General features: G+C 49.1%; 3 long non-coding RNA genes and 1 pseudogene across 3 annotated transcripts; 1 reads left to right on the plus strand and 3 right to left on the minus strand.

Annotated features, from left to right (window-relative positions):
• The first annotated feature begins 18 nt into the window (after positions 1-18).
• LOC147357160 (uncharacterized) lies at positions 19-650 on the plus strand. Its single transcript, XR_015143822.1, has 2 exons — positions 19-231; positions 520-650. It is a non-coding gene; the product is annotated as an uncharacterized LOC147357160 (long non-coding RNA).
• Positions 651-2,308: 1,658 nt separating this feature from the next.
• On the minus strand, positions 2,309-3,018 carry LOC147357161 (large ribosomal subunit protein uL16-like; annotated as a pseudogene).
• A 4,296-nt stretch (positions 3,019-7,314) lies between these two features.
• On the minus strand, positions 7,315-11,885 carry LOC147357162 (uncharacterized). Its single transcript, XR_015143820.1, has 2 exons — positions 11,225-11,885; positions 7,315-8,150 (listed from the first exon to the last, which is right to left on the minus strand). It is a non-coding gene; the product is annotated as an uncharacterized LOC147357162 (long non-coding RNA).
• Positions 11,886-12,028: 143 nt separating this feature from the next.
• On the minus strand, positions 12,029-15,362 carry LOC147357163 (uncharacterized). The gene is made up of 4 exons (XR_015143821.1): positions 15,052-15,362; positions 14,348-14,432; positions 12,749-12,819; positions 12,029-12,264 (listed from the first exon to the last, which is right to left on the minus strand). It is a non-coding gene; the product is annotated as an uncharacterized LOC147357163 (long non-coding RNA).
• Positions 15,363-16,855: the final 1,493 nt, after the last annotated feature.

A 16,855-nucleotide genomic window follows, 5' to 3' on the forward strand; every position in this document is an offset into this window, starting at 1 on the left:
CTGCTTTCCACTCCCCAGTGTGGCACAATCAGATCATTGTACGTGACCATCTCTCCCAGCAGCCTGCTGACCCTGCAGGGCCTTACCTCGGTTGTCAAGACTACCTCCCAGTTTCCTGACCACATGTTGAAACCTGAGGTTAAGTAAAGTTGATCTGCAGGCTGAGGCTGGGCTGCGATCTTCTAGGAGGTTATATCAGCTCATTCTAACACTGTGCAGTGCATAGTTTCAGTAAGTCAGTGTGTGAGTGTGCATGTGTATGTGTGTATGTATGTGTGTATATATGTGTGTATCCATGTGGGTAGGTAGGCAGTATATATGAATGTACATACTTAAATGTGCATGATATTTGTGGATAGAAGGGACTGTGGATATATGTTTGCAGATATTAGCATGTACATAGTATATATTGAAGGACATCATTTTGTGAAGTGTTTGTGTCTGGGTGGAGTGTGTATTTTGGCAGGTGTGTCTGAGTGTGGCTGGTATAGATGTTAATTTGATCTTTCCTCTCTTCAGGCCTCATCGGTGATAACCTTGCTCTGCTGCCCAGAGCTGATAAGAAACATCACCCAGGGAGGATGAATGCCTCTTCTTCTAATCAGAATGAAAATATTGCTAAATATATTCATAATTCTTTGCAAACATCATTGGATACTGTTCGGGATATGTTTTTGAGTTCCCTATCACTGTCTCACAAAGTTGTACCCTTCAAGATCAGCTCTAGACCATCAGTCTGAGAGTTACTCTTTAGAATCAGGAACAGGAATCAAAGACAAAAAGAAGATAACATTGTTCCTAGAACTTGTTAAAGAAGACTAAGAAATTGGGGATGTTAGTGATTTTTAAGTATCTGTCTTTAATTCCCTTTCCTCACCCCAAAGTGAACTGAGAACAGGGTCAGAAACATGTAATGCAAAGATGATTAGGGTTAAGTGGAAAACTACCCATCTGGACTGAAGGAAGGCTTGGCAAAATATAAATATGAAAAGGACTTTCTAATCCCCGGGTCACAACAATTTTCAAGTCTGTAAGGATCATTTCTGAGAAACTGTTGAGGGTTGAAGAAGAGTCAGAAAGCTAAAAAGTAACCCATTTCCCAATGGCTCTGAAGGAAGATGCAAAAAGAAGATGCCATTGCACAAAAAACACCTAAATTTGGCAAGAGAACTTCTTTATAGGAAAGTGAGCAAGTAGATCTGCTAAACAAGATATCTGCTTCAGGACTCAGATGCTCTGAGGTACACAAAATCTTCAGAGTGAAGGCTGAAGATAGCCACAGAGGGCAGCTGCTGGCGGTGTGCAGCCTCTAACCTGCGCTGGATCACCCTCAGCAGCTTCCCACACAGTTTCCAAGTGATGAATAGAAACAGCCATGGCAGATGCACCCTGCCACCCAACCTGGGAGCCCATCGGACACCTGGTGGCCAAAATAACAGGCCTGCCTAAGCTTTACCGGGCTTACCTACAGGCAAACTTGGGAGCTGGGGAGGTCATGGTTCTGCATAGTACACAGTCTCTGGATTTCCTCTCTCTACCAATTACCATCCAAATAGCTCAGAAGTCACAAGTTGGAAGCCTGTGAAGCAGACTCAATCATAATATACATTGTTTGGTTTGAATAGTGCTTAAGCATTTAAAATATTAGCTCTCAATTTTTAACTATTAGGTAGTGTCGTATACGGAGAAGGCAATGGTGCCCCACTCCGGTGTTCTTGCCTGGAAAATCCCATGGATGGAGGAGCCTGCTGGGCTGCAGTCCATGGGGTCACTAAGAGTCGGACACGACTGAGTGACTTCACTTTCACGCATTGGAGAAGGAAATGGCAACCCACTCCGGTGTTCTTGCCTGGAGAATCCCAGGGACGGGGGAGCCTGGTGGGCTGTTGTCTTGGGGTCGCACAGAGTCGGACACGACTGAAGCGACTTAGCAGCAGCAGCAGCAGCAGCAGCAGCAATGTTGTATCAAAATAAAACCCAGAATTATAATTTCTCTTTAAAAATTAACATATCTATTTACACTGATTCCACATTCTTATTTACTGATGACTGGTACCTAAGACAGGGAATGTGTCCTTCAATTTGTCCAGTCCCCACCCACTCTTTATAGCATCCCTGCTAAGACCAAGTTGTGATTATCACTTACCATGGCTGAATGCTGGGGTTTATTATTATTATTATTATTACTTGATAGGAAAGTAGGATTTATTGGTGGGCATGAGTAAGGAGGGGATAACACCAAGGATCTCGTGAGTACAGGGCTCGCCGTTTGTCCAGAGGCCACAACTGGGGATGTATTTGAGCCTATAGCCATCCAGGATGAGCTGCTTTTCTGCTACACTGTCTTCACATTTATCCACATTAAACTTAATAAAGCCCCACTTCTTGGAGATGTGGATCTTCTGGCAGCCAGGGAACTTGAACCTGGCTCTGCAGAATTCAATCACATGCTCCTTGTTCTGCAACTTGGTGCAGATGGACATTATGACTTGGCCAATGTGGACCCTGGCCACTGTGACCTGGGGCTTTCCAAAGCCACCACACATACCTGTCTGGAGCCTATGAGCTCCAGCACAGGACAACATCTTGTTGATGTAGGTGACAGGGAAGGGTTGGAGCCACATTCGGATGTGGAAGCCACCTTTGCCACAGCTTTTCACCATGTACTGTTGGCACAAATGGAGGCAGCCTCCAGGGCTTCGGAGGAGAGCTGCTCACACTCGGATGACACCATGTGACCTCAGAGTGGGAACTCATCCACTTTTGCCTTCTTCCACTCCAGGTCAAAGATGTGGATCTTACAATCAGGGATATCTTGGCAGAAGGAAGACTTTGAGTACGGCTTGTTTGTACAATATCTATAACACCGGGTGGGGCAGTGGCCCATGGTAACACCAGGATTTCCGGTGGTGAGCCGAAGGGAAAAGGCTGGGATTTATTATGATTTTTATATACTTAATCTTCATTTGCATTATCTACCTTGATCCTGGAAGTGTTTGAATTAGCATCTCCCTATACAGAGCAAATGTCAAACTATCATTTCTAACCCTAACTTTCTTGCTGAACTGCCAACTGCTTTTTATTTCAGTTGAGAACTGGACATTTTGAAATATTTTTTCTGGTGTTTTAATCTCAGCCTGTAACAAGCCTGTAACAAGAACGGTAATGCTATTTTGAGAGAATGAAATCAGAAGTTGAGCATAAGGGAAAAAATTATCTTGACTTGCTCAGTTCAGTTCAGTTCAGTCACTCAGATGTGTCAGACTAAACAAGTCAAGATACTTTTTTCCTTTATGCTCAACTTCTGATTTCATTCTCTTTCAAAATAGCATTAATGTTCATTGTCTAGACACCAGGCCGAGTTTGACAGACATCTTTAACCCTACCCCTTCTGATCAGTTGCCAAGGCCTAGAGTTGGACCATAAAGAAGGCTGAACATCGAATAACTGATGCTTTCAAGGTGTGGTGCTGCAGAAGACTCTTGAGTCCTTTGGACAGCAAGAATATCAAACCAGTCAATCCTAAAGAAAATCATCCCTGAATATTGACTGGAAGGACTGATGCTGAAGCCGAAGTTCCAATACTTTGGCCACCTGATGCAAAGATCTGACTCACTGGAAAATGCCTTGATGCTGGGAAAGATTGAAGGTAAAAGAAGAGGGTGGCAGAGGAGGAGATGGTTAGATAGCATCGCCGACTGAATGGACATGAATTTTTTGGTCCCTTCTAGGGACAAAAATCCCCAGAAGGCAGTGAAAGACAGGGAAGGACTGGTGTGCCGCAGTCCATGGGGTCACAAAGAGTTGGGCATGACTTAGCGACAACAACACAACAACACAACTACATTTGCAACATCATTCCTGCTTTTGCCTCTTGCTATGGGCAAAATTCTCCCTCCCCAGTCCTTCTGTTCCATCTAGACTATTGCCATAGCCTACTGGTCACCTTATGGCAGAAAGTGGAAAAGAACTAAAGAGCCTCTTGATGAAAGTGAAAGTGGAGAGTGAAAAAGTTGGCTTAAAGCTCAGCATTCAGAAAACTAAAATCATGGCATCTGGTCCCATCACTTCATGGCAAATAGATGGGGAAACAGTAGAAACAGTGGCTGACTTTATTTTTGGGGGCTCCAAAATCACTGCAGATGGTGATTGCAGCCATGAAATTAAAAGACACTTACTCCTTGGAAGGAAAGTTATGACCAACCCGGAGAGCATATTAAAAAGTAGAGACATTACTTTGTAAACAAAGGTCCATCTAGTCAAGGCTATGGTTTTCCCAGTAGTCACGCATGGATGTGAGAGTTGGACTATAAAGAAAGTTGAGCGCCGAAGAACTGATGCTTTTGAACTGTGGTGTTGGAGAAGACTCTTGAGAGTCCCTTGGACTGCAAGGAGATCCAACCAGTCCATCCTAAAGGAGATCAGTCCTGGGTGTTCATTGGAAGGACTGATGTTGAAGCTGAAACTCCAACACTTTGGCACCTGATGCAAAGAACTGACTCCTTGGAAAAGACCCTGATGCTGGGAAAGATTGAGGGCAGGAGGAGAAAGGAATGACAGAAGATGAGATGTCTGGATGGCATCACCAACTCAATGGACATGAGTTTGGGTAAACTCTGGGAATTGGCAAGGACAGGGAGGCCTGGTGTGCTGCAGTTCATGGGGTCGCAAAGAGTTGGACATGACTGAGTGACTGACTGACTGACTGGTTATTCTGCCCTCCAGTCTCTCTTTACTTCAATCCACACTGAAGACTTGACAGAATAATTTTCTTTGAACAATATCCTAAACATGTCACTTTTTCAGCTTTTAAAAGACTTCAAAGTCTTCCCATTGCCTACAGCATTAATCAAGTATCCCTTTTCTGGCATTCAAGTCCCTGCACCCTAGGACTTCTTAGTATAGTAACTCAGATCACTAGAGAGTTTGGTAAAAATTTAGATTAAGCAGCCTCTTTCTTCCCTGAGGCTCTGATTCTGTGGTTTGAGATGAGATGTAGGCCTATTTGTCATAAGAACCCAGGCCACTCTGATGCAATGGTCCATGAACCTCAAGCAACACAGCCTGTCTCAGAGGCACTCTTAGGGCACCAAAACACCTGCCACATCTGCCCAGACCCCGTGATCTGTGTCAGCGCCTCCCTTGCTGCAGCACCGGGCTCATAACTGTTGGCTGAACTGGTGGGGATCAGGCCTATGCAAAAAGTGGTCTGTACCCCCAGACAGCATTCTGAAGGCCACCTCAGAGACACCTTGTTTATTCTTTATTTATATTATTTACTATTGCTGTTGTTTTGGCTGCATCACACGGCATACAGGATCTTAGCTTCCCTGACCAGGGATCAAACCTGTGTGCCCTTCAGTGGACTGCCAGGGAAAGCTCCCTCAGAGGCCTAGTTTAGAAGAGCAAATAGCAGTCTCTTTAAACAGGAGGCCTCTTTCATCTTGATACTTGAGACACAGTCAGACACACTTGTTTTTGTTGACCACAACAAAAACAAGTTTTTGTTTGGATTCTAATCCTGAATCAGCCACCTACTATCTATGACAAGGCAAATCTTTAATTTCTTTTATCCTCAATTGTTTTCATCTTTATAATGACAATAAGTTCTTCCCAGAGTTATTGGGTAGATGAATAGTAATATATAGGAAGTGCTTAGTGTAATGCTTAAATATCATAGATAAGTGTGTATACTTATTTTTGACATAAATATCATAAATAAGTAAACCACAGCCTGGTATTGCTAACAGTCAGAAGCAGCGTTTTCAGAAATCATCTACACAAAATTTTTAATTTTTCAGATGAAGAAAAGGAGGCCATGCGATGGGAAAAGATGCCCAATGTCACACAGCTATTTAGGGCAGGATTAGGACTAGAACCTCTGTCTCTCACCTCTAGAGAGCCCTTCCCATTTTTCCACATCCCTTCTTGTGACACATGCTTCATTCATCCCCTCATTCATTTATTCTCTTACTTAGGGAGTATTTATTGAGTACCCTTGGTGCCAGGCTCTGGAGCAACAGTGGTGGGTTTTGGAGTGGCAGCTGTTGGGAGGCTGAAGGCAGGAAACGGTCAGGTTGGGTGGGAGGTGGAGAGCCCACGGGGCAGAAAAATTCAGCTGTGCATACACATAGTGATGTTTCGTCAGGGAGAGGCAGAAATTTGGGACAGAGAGAAAGACTGGGAGCCTTGCAGGGGCAAGACATGGGGTCAGTGAGAAAGAGTGACCAGGAAGGTCAAAGACGATGGTACAGCAGGACGAAACGACCTTCAGAGAAAGTGATGAGGAGCGATGGTTGGAATAGGGAAGGCAAAGCAGGAGGATGCAGCCTCACCAAGTGGGCCTGGAGGGGTGTGGGCTGTGATGGAGCAACAAGCTCCCCTCGAGAGGGTCATGTTTCAGGCAAGGTCAGGAGTTGCAGAAAGCGCTTGGATGAGGTTGAGGTTAGCAGGGACTTTGCTGGATGCGAGGGTTCGGAGGGAGGTGGGGGGAGTCACGTTAGTGGAGGGCACTTACACAGAGGTGTGGGAGTGAGTGTGTTTGTCCCTTGCACAGTGGCCAGTGTGGGAAGGAGTGAAGGTTCAGTCCTGCCTGTGCCTCGGGAGACAGCTGAGCCTAAGGTCTCAGCCACAAAGATACGAGGCCCAGAGAGTTGCTCCTAGGGGTCAGTCAGGGGACTGCAGGTGGCCTCTGTGGCTTGGAAGACTGAGGCCTCCAGGTTCCTGGAGCTGGGCTCTCAGAGCCTGCTTTTCGCTTCCCAAAGCCACCTTTCATGCCTTCACGCCATCCTTCACCGCACTGGCTCATGAAGGCTCTCTCTCCTGCTGGGGGGAGTGATGCAAAGTGTTACTAATTCATCAGACTTGTGACACAGGCTGACGGTATGAAGGGGATCTGGTCCCCCAAAGACAGCAGTGCCCTTGAGGGTCGCTTCTCAGCTGCTGACCCACGAGAGGAGTGCTCCAGCTCCGATCTCCTTCACCAGCATGGGCCTGCAGCAGGGGCTGAGTGTGCGTGAGAGAGAGTGAAAGAGTGACGGGGTGGGAGCTTGAGCAGGGGAGATGTGGACAGATGGTCAGACCAGGATTTGGTTGGAAAGGTCCCCAGAGATGTTTTTTGCTTTTGTAATTCCCTAGGTGCATCATAGGAGCAAAAGGATAGAAACTGTTAAAAGTCTGATATCCTGGAGGCCCCTTCCCCCAAGAATGTGACCTCCACACCTTCACCCTCTGGGCCTTCTCCAACAGTGCTACAAGGTGTGACCGCAAGTGCCGGGAACTCAGCAGCGGAACACATGGACTTGGGGACAGCAGCACATCTGAAGCTGAATTTATTGCCTCTTTCCCAAACCGAGAGGACAGACACGTTGTAAATACTCCTCATCCTCACTCCCTGAAGCCCAGGACAAACCCCCTTCATCTCCAGACAGAAAACAAGAGAAGAGCTGCCGCAGATGTTGTTTTGGCAAAACCTTAATGGGCTGGGCCTCCTGTGGCTAGGTGTCTGGGGTAGGCAGGAAGCTGGCATCACAGTTGTGATGGCCAGAAACCCCCTGGGGAAGGAGCTAACGTGTGGAGAAAGACAGACTCAAGAAATGGGGCCACGAGGAAGAATCTAAAGAAGAGGTACCGTAGTGGCCAGCTCTGGCTTCAGGGCCCAAGGTGTTTCTCAGCTGTGCATGGCTCCCAGCCCAGGGAGGCTGAGCATTTCATCCATGTGGTTCACAGAAGGGAGCCTGGTGGGCAGACTGGGAGTCACTTCCCTGAGCCACACTCTGCGTATCTATAATAAGAGAGCGTGGGCCAGGAGACCCACCTTGCTGCTTCCATAATCTGTGTGAATCCCTAATGCAGGAACATGGGATCCGAGGAATCTGAAGTTATTCTCGGTAGCATTTAGTGTTATCCTCAACTGAGCTTTAGTGAGAGCCCATAATGACAAGAGTAATCAGGTCAGGATAATAGCTGGGAAAATAATAATCAACATCCTTTCCCATGTTTCCTTCTGTGCTCAGCTCAAGGCTTCCTTCATGGCTCAGGAAACTCCCCTGAGGTCAGGGGTTGAGTCCCACTGAGTCAGAGAATCAGGTGGTCCTGGGTATTTTCAGCTGCTTTTCAGCATTAGAGATGTGGTCCCACGGTGAAAGCTCCTGAGGAGAGTGGAGACAGGGATATTATGAGATATGTCTAATAGGGCTTCGAGAAGGTTGAGCCCCTAAAGTTGAGCAGAATGAATTATATTCTTAGTGGGGATGGGTAAGCTCCTAGAAAGAGAACAACTCCCTGACCCCCAGGTTTTGAATTCAAAGAGGAATTTAAGTTGCTCAGTCATGTCCGACTCTTTGTGACTGTATGGACTGCAGCATGCCAGGCTTCCCTGTCCTTCACTATCTCCCTGATTTTGCTCAAACTCATGTCCACTGAGTCAGTGATGCATCCAACCATCTCATTCTCGGCTCCCCAACTTCTCTTTCTGCCCTCAATCTTTCCCAGCATCAGGGTCTTTTCCAAGTATCCTTATTTAAAAATGCATGTAAGTCCAGGAAGACACCAACCACCCTTTTCTAGCCAGATTACAGGAGGAGGGAATCTGCCTAAGAACTTGAACAGACGGAAGGTTTGGGCCCGCCTCACTGAATTTGTAGAGAGGCACAGAAGTGTGGGTAGGGATTAGAAAGAGCTGAATTACCGTGCAAAAGAAAACAGCAAGAATCTGTAAGGAAAGGGCCTGAAATCCAGCTCACATAGCAAAAACACTCACGGATCAGCAACACAATTCCTAAACTAATTTGACTTAAGAAAAAGAGAAGCTCAAAACTAGAGCCAACCTTGCTCCCAGAGGAATCTGGAATATTTTGAGGAGGGGCACTGGATTTGCTATAGGCCTTAGAATGAAGTTCTGAACCAATCTTGGCTAGCACCTAAGGAGCAGTGAACCTCAGCTGACAAACACCCATTGGGAATATGGCCTTAGGTGTCACACTCAAGCGCCTGACTTTAATGAGGACAACCACCTCCAAAAGGAGGGTAACTGCCAGCCCACTGTGCAATTTACTTCTCAGCAACTCAGCACAGGTCTCCCTGGCAGGGAAGGGGTTCTGTGGGGATCACTGAGCCAGGAAGTGGAGAAAGAGGGCGAGGTGAGTATTGCAGAGATTCATGTTGTCTGACCCTCCCATGTCTCGGTGCCATGTGTATATGAGTCATAAATCAATCACTTGACCCCAGGATCTGAACACCTTTTCTCCTCCTTGTTTTAAAGTGATCAAAAGGAAGGAGGCTTGGTCCCCATCCTCAAGGGTGGAAGGTGGAAGTTTTTCAGTCTACTTTGAAAGAAATGATTCCTGACCTCAAGAAACTCCAAGCTGGGGACAAGGAGGAGACATGCATACAGAGGACATACACGCAAAGCTGCCAGCGAACACAGTCTGAAGTGAATGAAGGGGTTGGAATGGAGGCAGTAGCAGACAGTTGGTGTCCAGTATAAACTAGCTTGCTGGCCCTGGAAGTTCTGAGCTAGATTTGCAGGTCTTATTAGTAGGGGCAGAAGACAGTTCAGTACTGTACAAGCATTCACATGACTGCTCCCCCACTGGCTTTTGGCAATTCTGGTTTCCTTCCCGGGTTTAACTGGAAAGGTCATCTCAAGCATGCTCACCACACCTGCTTACTAGTGGGTGCCCCAAACAGTCTATCACGGCCGCGGCAGCACAGACGGCAGCCACCAGGTGATTTTGTTTATAAAGCTTAAGCTTTTCCATAGGGTCAAAGGGCATCCCAGAGTGGCTGGGCGAGGCTCCAGAAAGGCAGGTTCTGGAAGCCAAGTCAGCATCTGGGCTTCTGTTGCTCCCTTCCTTAGAAGGGGCACCTGCATAGGCTCTTCCAGGGTACATTGTCATCCTGCTTATTTAACTTATATGCAGAGTACATCATGAGAAACACTGGGCTGGATGAAGCACAAACTGGAATCAAGATTGCCGGGAGAAATATCACTAACCTCAGATATGCAGATGACACCACCCTTACGGCAGAAAGCGAAGAACTAAAGAGCCTCTTGAAAGTGAAAAAGGAGAGTGAAAAAGTTGGCTTGAGGCTCAACATTCAGAAAACTAAGATTATGGCATCCGGTCTCATCACTTCATGGCAAATTGATGGGGAGACAGTGCAAAACAGTGACAGACTTTTTCTTGGGCTCCAAAATCACTGCGGATGGTGACTGCAGCCATGAAATTAAAAGACGCTTGCTCCTTGAAAGAAAAGTTATGACCAACCCAGACAGCATATTAAAAAGCAGAGACATTAGTTTGCCAACAAAGGCCATCTAGTCAAGGCTATGGTTTTTCCAGTGGTCATGTATGGCAGTGAGAGCTGGACTATAAAGAAAGCTGAGCACCAAAGAATGGATGCTTTTGAATGGTGGTGTTGGAGAAGATGCTTGAGGGTCCTTTGGACTGTAAGGAGATCCAACCAGTCCATCCTAAAGGAAATCAGTCCTGAATATTCATTGGAAGGACTGATGTTGAAGCTGAAACTCCAATTCTTTGGCCACCTGATGCGAAGAGCTGACTCACTGGAAAAGACCCTGATGCTGGGAAAGATTGAAGGCAGGAGGAGAAGGGGACGACAGAGGATGAGATGGCTGTATGGCATCACCAGCTCGATGGACATGAGTTTGAGTAAGCTCAGGGAGTTGGCGATGGACAGGGAGGCCTGGCGTGCTACAGTTCATGGGGTTGCAAAGAGTTAGACACGACTGAGAGACTGAACTGAACTGAGGGTACAAAATGACCACCAAAATTTTGCACAGCACTTCAATTTCCAAAGCTGTTTTATGAGAACAATTTGAAGGCCCATATGATGCTCACAACCACTCCATAAGGCAAGAACCTTCTATACTTCAGTGATAAGGAAAATGAGGCTGGCAGCAACTATGAGGCTTGTTTAAGGTTACCCAGCAGAGGCTAGGCTGTCCTTCCCACCACGCAGCACTGGCCTATCCTCACAGCCTCTGGCTCGGACTTGAGGGCCCCAGAGCGTGACGGGGATCATTTGAGTGTGTCTATCAAAGGCCAGCTGTCATCTGCATTTCAGTCCTTCTCTAAATGTTTCAGGAGAAATATAGGGCGAGCATTCTGGGAGACAGTGTCTGGGAAGGCTGCCTCCCTGGGCGCTCCAGCTCTCTGTAGGAGATGGAAAACCACGTCTTCTCTCCGAACTGGCTCACCTTTGCGGGACCGGGGAGTCGTTCGGAAGATGAGAGCCAGGCCAGAGACCGCGGGCGGCTGTTGCCCGGCTTCCGGCCCCGCGGAGCCCTCAGGACTCTGCGCCCTACAAGGGCTGCGCTTCCGGTGGTCGGGTAGTCACCCGCGGTGGCCACGTCAGCGACGGGGAGAGCCAGCGGCAGCGACTAGGCTGGGAGAGCGGTGACGCTGGCGGGGAGAGGGAAGGGGAAGGAGGGGGGAGGGGAAGGGAAGAGTGGGGGGAGGGCAGGGGAGGGGAAGAGGGGCGGGGGAGGGGGCGGCCCCGACTCGGCTGGGAGAGCGGTGACGCTGGCGGGGGAGAGGGAAGGGGAATGAGGTGGGAGGGGAGGGGAGGAGTGGGGGGAAGGAGGGGGAGGGGAGGGGAGGACTGGGGGGAGGGGAGGGGACGAGTGGGGGAAGGGGAGGGGGAGGGGAAAGGGAGCAGGGGGAAGGGGCGGTCCCGACTTGGCTGGGAGAACGGTGACGCTGGCGGGGGAGAGGAAGGGGGAAGGAGTGGGGAGGGGAGGGGAGTAGTGGCGGGTGTGGGGAGGGGGACAGGAGGGGGAGAGGAAAAGGGGCGGGGAGAATGGGCGGCCGCGACTCGGCTGGGAGAGCTGTGACGCTGGTGGGGAGGGGGAGAGGGAGGGGCGCGGGAGGGGAAGTGGGGCGGGGGGGAGGGGCGGCCCCGACTCAGCTGGGAGAGCGGTGACGCTGGTGGGGGTGGGGGCGGGGGCGGGGCAAGGGGGAGGGGTGGGGAAGGGCCGGCAAGGTTAACTCGTGCCAGGGCAGCCAATTCTGAACTTCCTCTTTATTCTGTGTGTGTAAATGTGGGTTCACCACGGGGGTCGCGTGAGTGACCATTTTCCGTCCTTGTGAGGGCGCAGGTGTTTGTATTCTGGGCAGTCTGTTTTGTCTCTAGTTGTCAAGCACGGGCTTTTCACCTTAGAGCCATGGTGTGTATTTTCGCCTTGGAGACAGATGAGCAACTTTGCTGGGTAAGACAGTCGCAGCTTCCATTGTTTCCCTTGTTAAACAATCAGAGTCTTGGTACTTGTGCTTCCAGAGACTCTCAGACCTCGAAAGTCTCACTGCAGGCACTGGTGTAAGGGACTGGCTTCCCTTTAACTAAGCTGCTTCCTTTTGCTGTGCTGTGCTGTGCTTAGTCACTCAGTCCTGTCCGACTCTTTGCGACCCCATGGACTGTAGCCCACCAGGCTCCCCTGTCGATGGGATTTCCAGGCAAGAATACTGGAGTGGGTTGCCATGCCCTCTTCCATGGCATCTTCCAAACCCAGGGATCGAACCCAGGTTTCCTGCATTGCAGGCAGATTCTTTACCCTCTGAGCCACCAGTGAAGCCCCCCACCACCCTAGCCAAATAAAATAAAAACAGGTCGGCCCTGGATTTGAAGGGGAAGAAGCAGAAAAAAAGGAAGGTTTCAAGGTACCTAGTGCCAGGTGCTAAGTCACTTCAGTCATGTCTGAGTCTTTGTGACCCTATGGACTCACCAGCCCAGCAGGCTCCTCTGTCCATGGGGTTTTCCAGGCAAGAATACTGGAGTGGGTTACCATTTCCCTCTCTAGTAAACAGAAAAGGAAGAGAAATCACAAGAGAAGCTCAAGGCTCACATTTCAACCAGGCTTCATGGAGCCTCCAGTGGGGGGCGGGGGGTGGGGGTGGTGGTGTCAGGAGTGGGGGCACTACTCATTTCTGAGTTCAGCTTGCCGGGGTGGAACCTGTTAGAGTGCCTCCTTCCCCCAGGCCTGCCTTGTCTCAGCTGAAGTTGGGAGGGAGGAATGGGTGAGGAGAACAATGGGTGGTAAAGGGATTCTAAAATGAAGCGAGGGGGGTTACACAACAGAGGGTGTGACAGAAACAGGACATGGAAGAGTCAGAAACCCAGCCAGAGGCTGGGGTGCAGGGGCACTTGGCTGCCCTACCGGAGGAGCTCAGGCATAGGGGAAAGTCCCCGGGGCCTCCCAGGCGGTCCCTTTGCACCCACCCACTCTCCCGCCCCTAAAGACTCACTTCCTCTCTCTAGTTCCCCTGGTAGAGAACTGCCTGGGTGAAACTGTACCCCACTCCAAGGTCTGGCCCCAGTCAGGGAGGGAGTCACAGGCATGGAGAGAGTGACCTTTCTTGTCAGAGGATCTGCCCAGGATGTGGCCACATTGCCCTTTGCCGTGGCTGCAGATATCACCCTACCGCTGAGGCCTAGGCTGGTGGGGTGGGGGCAATGGTGGGGCAGTAAAAATGTTTTAAGCCTAGGAATTTAAGACTATAAAGAACAGTTCAGTTCAGTTCAGTTGCTCAGTCGTGTCTGACTCTTTTCGACCCCGTGGACTGTAGCACGCCAGGCTTCCCTGTCCATCACCAACTCCTGGAGCTTACTCAAGCTCATGTTCATCGAGTCAGTGATGCCATCTCATCCTCTGTCGTCCCCTTCTCCTCCTGCCCTCAGTCTTTCCCAGCATCAGGGTCTTTTCCAATGAGTCAGCTCTTCACGTCAGGTGGCTTCAGCAACAGTCCTTCCAATGAATATTCAGGACTGACTTCCTTTAGGATGGACTGGTTGGACCTCCTTGCTGTCCAAGAGACTCTCAAAAGTCTTCTCCAACACCACAGTTCAAAAGCATCAATTCTTCGGGACTCAAATATCTTTATAGTCCAACTCTCACATCCATACATGACCACTGGAAAAACCAAAGCTTTGACTGGACGGACCTTTGTTGACAAAGTAATGTCAGTTTCCTCCTAGTCAGTCTCTCCCATCAGGAAGCTTCCATAAGCCTCTTATCCTTCTCCATTGGAGCGCAGACAGAAAGAAAACCACAATCACAGAAAACTAACCAATCTGACCACATGGACCACAGCCTTGTCTAACTCAATGAAACTATAAGCCATGCTGTGTAGGGCCACGCAAGATGGATGGGTCATGGTGGAGAGTCCTGACAAAACGTGGTCCACTGGAGAAGGGAATGGCAAACCAGTATTCTTGCCTTGAGAAGCACATGAACAGTGTGCTTTCTCAGGCACCAGCGTTCTGGGGCTGAATGATGCCAAAGGTATAGAGGAATAAGAACAACGGGGTAGCATTTGTATCTCACCTGGGCAGTAGTGCACAGTGGTTATAAGAGTGGCCTTGGGAGTCCTGTGAGGTCTCAGGAAAGTTCTGAACCTCAAGCTCCTTGTCTGAAAAATAGAAACAAAAATATTTATCTTATGATTCTTTTGAGGGTTAAAGATGATCATGTTTCTAAAGCATTTTGTACATTAATCCCTTCCACAGTATTTATGTATCTAGTACAAGGAAAACAATAAATAGTAACTGTTACTACCAATAGTAGTAGTAGCAGTAATAGAAGTCCTCTCCAGAACCCCACATGGAAAGTTAGCCAGCAACACCAGGTGTTCCAGGGCTGCCTTTGGGGGTCACTGTCCCTCAGTTTTCTTACCCCTCTGGTACCTCATCACCTCCTCCAGTTTCTCCTTCATGCTGATTCCAGCCAGGCCTCAAAGAAATGACAGTGAGTGCAGAAGCACAAAATAGGTGTTTCCATGCTGGCTATACCCTTCCTGGGGCCTCGAGCTCCTTGTCACTGAAATGGAGGAGAATCCTTTCTGGCTGGTGTCCATTTTTGTGAAAGTCAAGGGACTAAAAAGTTTGTGAAAAGACTTTGAAAACTGCCCCCCTGTACCAACTCTTCACTTGGCGAATTCTTTCTGAGCCTCAGCTCCTATACCTAACCACCCCCCACCACACACACACACACACACACACACACACACACACACACACACACACACACACCCTGTGCTTCAGCCATCATGGCTTTCCTTTAATCTAGTAGTGATGGAACCGGAAGGCGGTGTCACAGTAGATTTGGGGAAGCAGTCTGTGTCCTCTGGGAGCTTGTGGAGGAGAGGAGGGCAGAAAGAGGGGAGGAGGGGAGCCAAGTCCTGGCGCTGCTCAGACTCAGGGATTCCTGCTGCTCCCATCACACAAAGCCCAAGATCAGCCCCATTTCTTCAGGGTACATTGTGCTGATTGGTCTTCCTCTAGGTTCCCGGGGCTGGGAGAAAGCTCTGCCAGCCTCTAACCCCTGCCGCTCCATTCTTCCCAGGAGGAGAGCAAGTGATCCAACAGGGAACCTTGACAACAGGTTCTACTTGCTCATGCAAGAGCTCTAATCCACCCCCACTCCTCTGCCCCACACCCTTAACCTCGCAGCCCATTTCCTCTCCTGCTGGTTCCTGGAAACAAAGAACCGCCCTCTTTGGTAGTAAAATAGGAGACTAGTTCATCTTACACCTGCTCCTGGCCTCCAAAATCCCAGACTCAGTCAGGTGCCCCTCAGGCTAGGCCTCCACGCCCGGGCCTGGGGCCACCCCTGCCCCCCATCTCTGTGGGGCATGGAGCCACCCCACGCGGGGTGGGCAGCCTGGCCCGAGCTAGGCCCGCAGACCCCTGGCTGCTCCTGCTGCTGTTCAGCCACCAGCCCTCATCAGCATGGCCCCCTTACTTTTTATCACTGTGACTTTCCAAGGCCTGCAGTGGGCCTTGCCCAAAGTTGGGAGGAAGCTGCCTTTGTAGAAGACAAGGTTTCCTGCTCCGTAAGCTTTTACAAGACTTCCCCAGGCAAACTGCCACATAAGAGAAAGAACTTGAGTCAGAAGCCACTTGAGTTCATGGCCACTCAGAAACGTCTCTAAGCCTCAGTTTCCTCGTCTGAGAAATGAGGGTGGAGGAATCTGCTTACAGAGTGGTCATCAGGGTCAAATGAAGTGTGGTCGTGAAGATGTAAGCGGTGTAAGCAGTGCGTTGTTACTTCTGCCTGCTACTCACATAGAGCCCAGGTCACCACCATCTCCAAAAGGGAGACACCTTCCTCAAACATCAAATCAAGTCTCCCCTCCTTGGGCAGCTACTGTGTCCTCAGGACTTACCCAAATTGTACCATGGAGAAGAGTGTCTGTTACTTAAGGGTGTGGGAAACATCTTTTAAGTTTTTTTTCCATGGTTTGTGTGCTTGTCTTACCTGCTTCCCTTTAGGTATGGCTCAGATGGTAAAGAATCTGCCTGCAATGCGGGAGACCCGGGTTTGATCCCTGTGTAGGGAAGATCCCCTGGAGAAGGAAATGGCAATCCACTCCAGTATTTTTCTCTGGAGAATTCCCTGGACAGATGAGTCTGGTGGGCTACTCCATGGGGTCGCAGAGTCAGATACCTCTGAGTGACTACACTTTCTTTCTTTGTGTGCTTGTCTTATCTGCTTCTACCCCTTTCTCAGCATCATGAAAATTTAAGCTCATTCCCTGTATTACCCCACAGTGCAGAGTAACAAGTATACTGAGCTGAAGCGTGTACTTGGGAGAGGGCAAATAGCCAGACAGCTTCTTGGGGGTAAAACTTTATTTTTAACACATAAGGCTTCATAGACAAGTCAATTTTTGGCTGTAGAGGGGTTTTGTATATTTTAAACTTACGGATCAAACTAATTTGGGATCCACTAGGCATTCAAAGGGAGAAGGCAATGGCACCCCACTCCAGTACTCTTGCCTGGAAAATCCTGTGGATGGAGGAGCCTGGTGGGCTGCAGTCCGTGGGGTCGCTA

Source organism: Bos grunniens, chromosome 16 (assembly GCF_055505025.1).
Source record: "Bos grunniens cultivar Pamir isolate PY7600 chromosome 16, Bosgru_T2T1.0, whole genome shotgun sequence".
NCBI classification, from domain to species: Eukaryota; Metazoa; Chordata; class Mammalia; order Artiodactyla; family Bovidae; genus Bos; species Bos grunniens.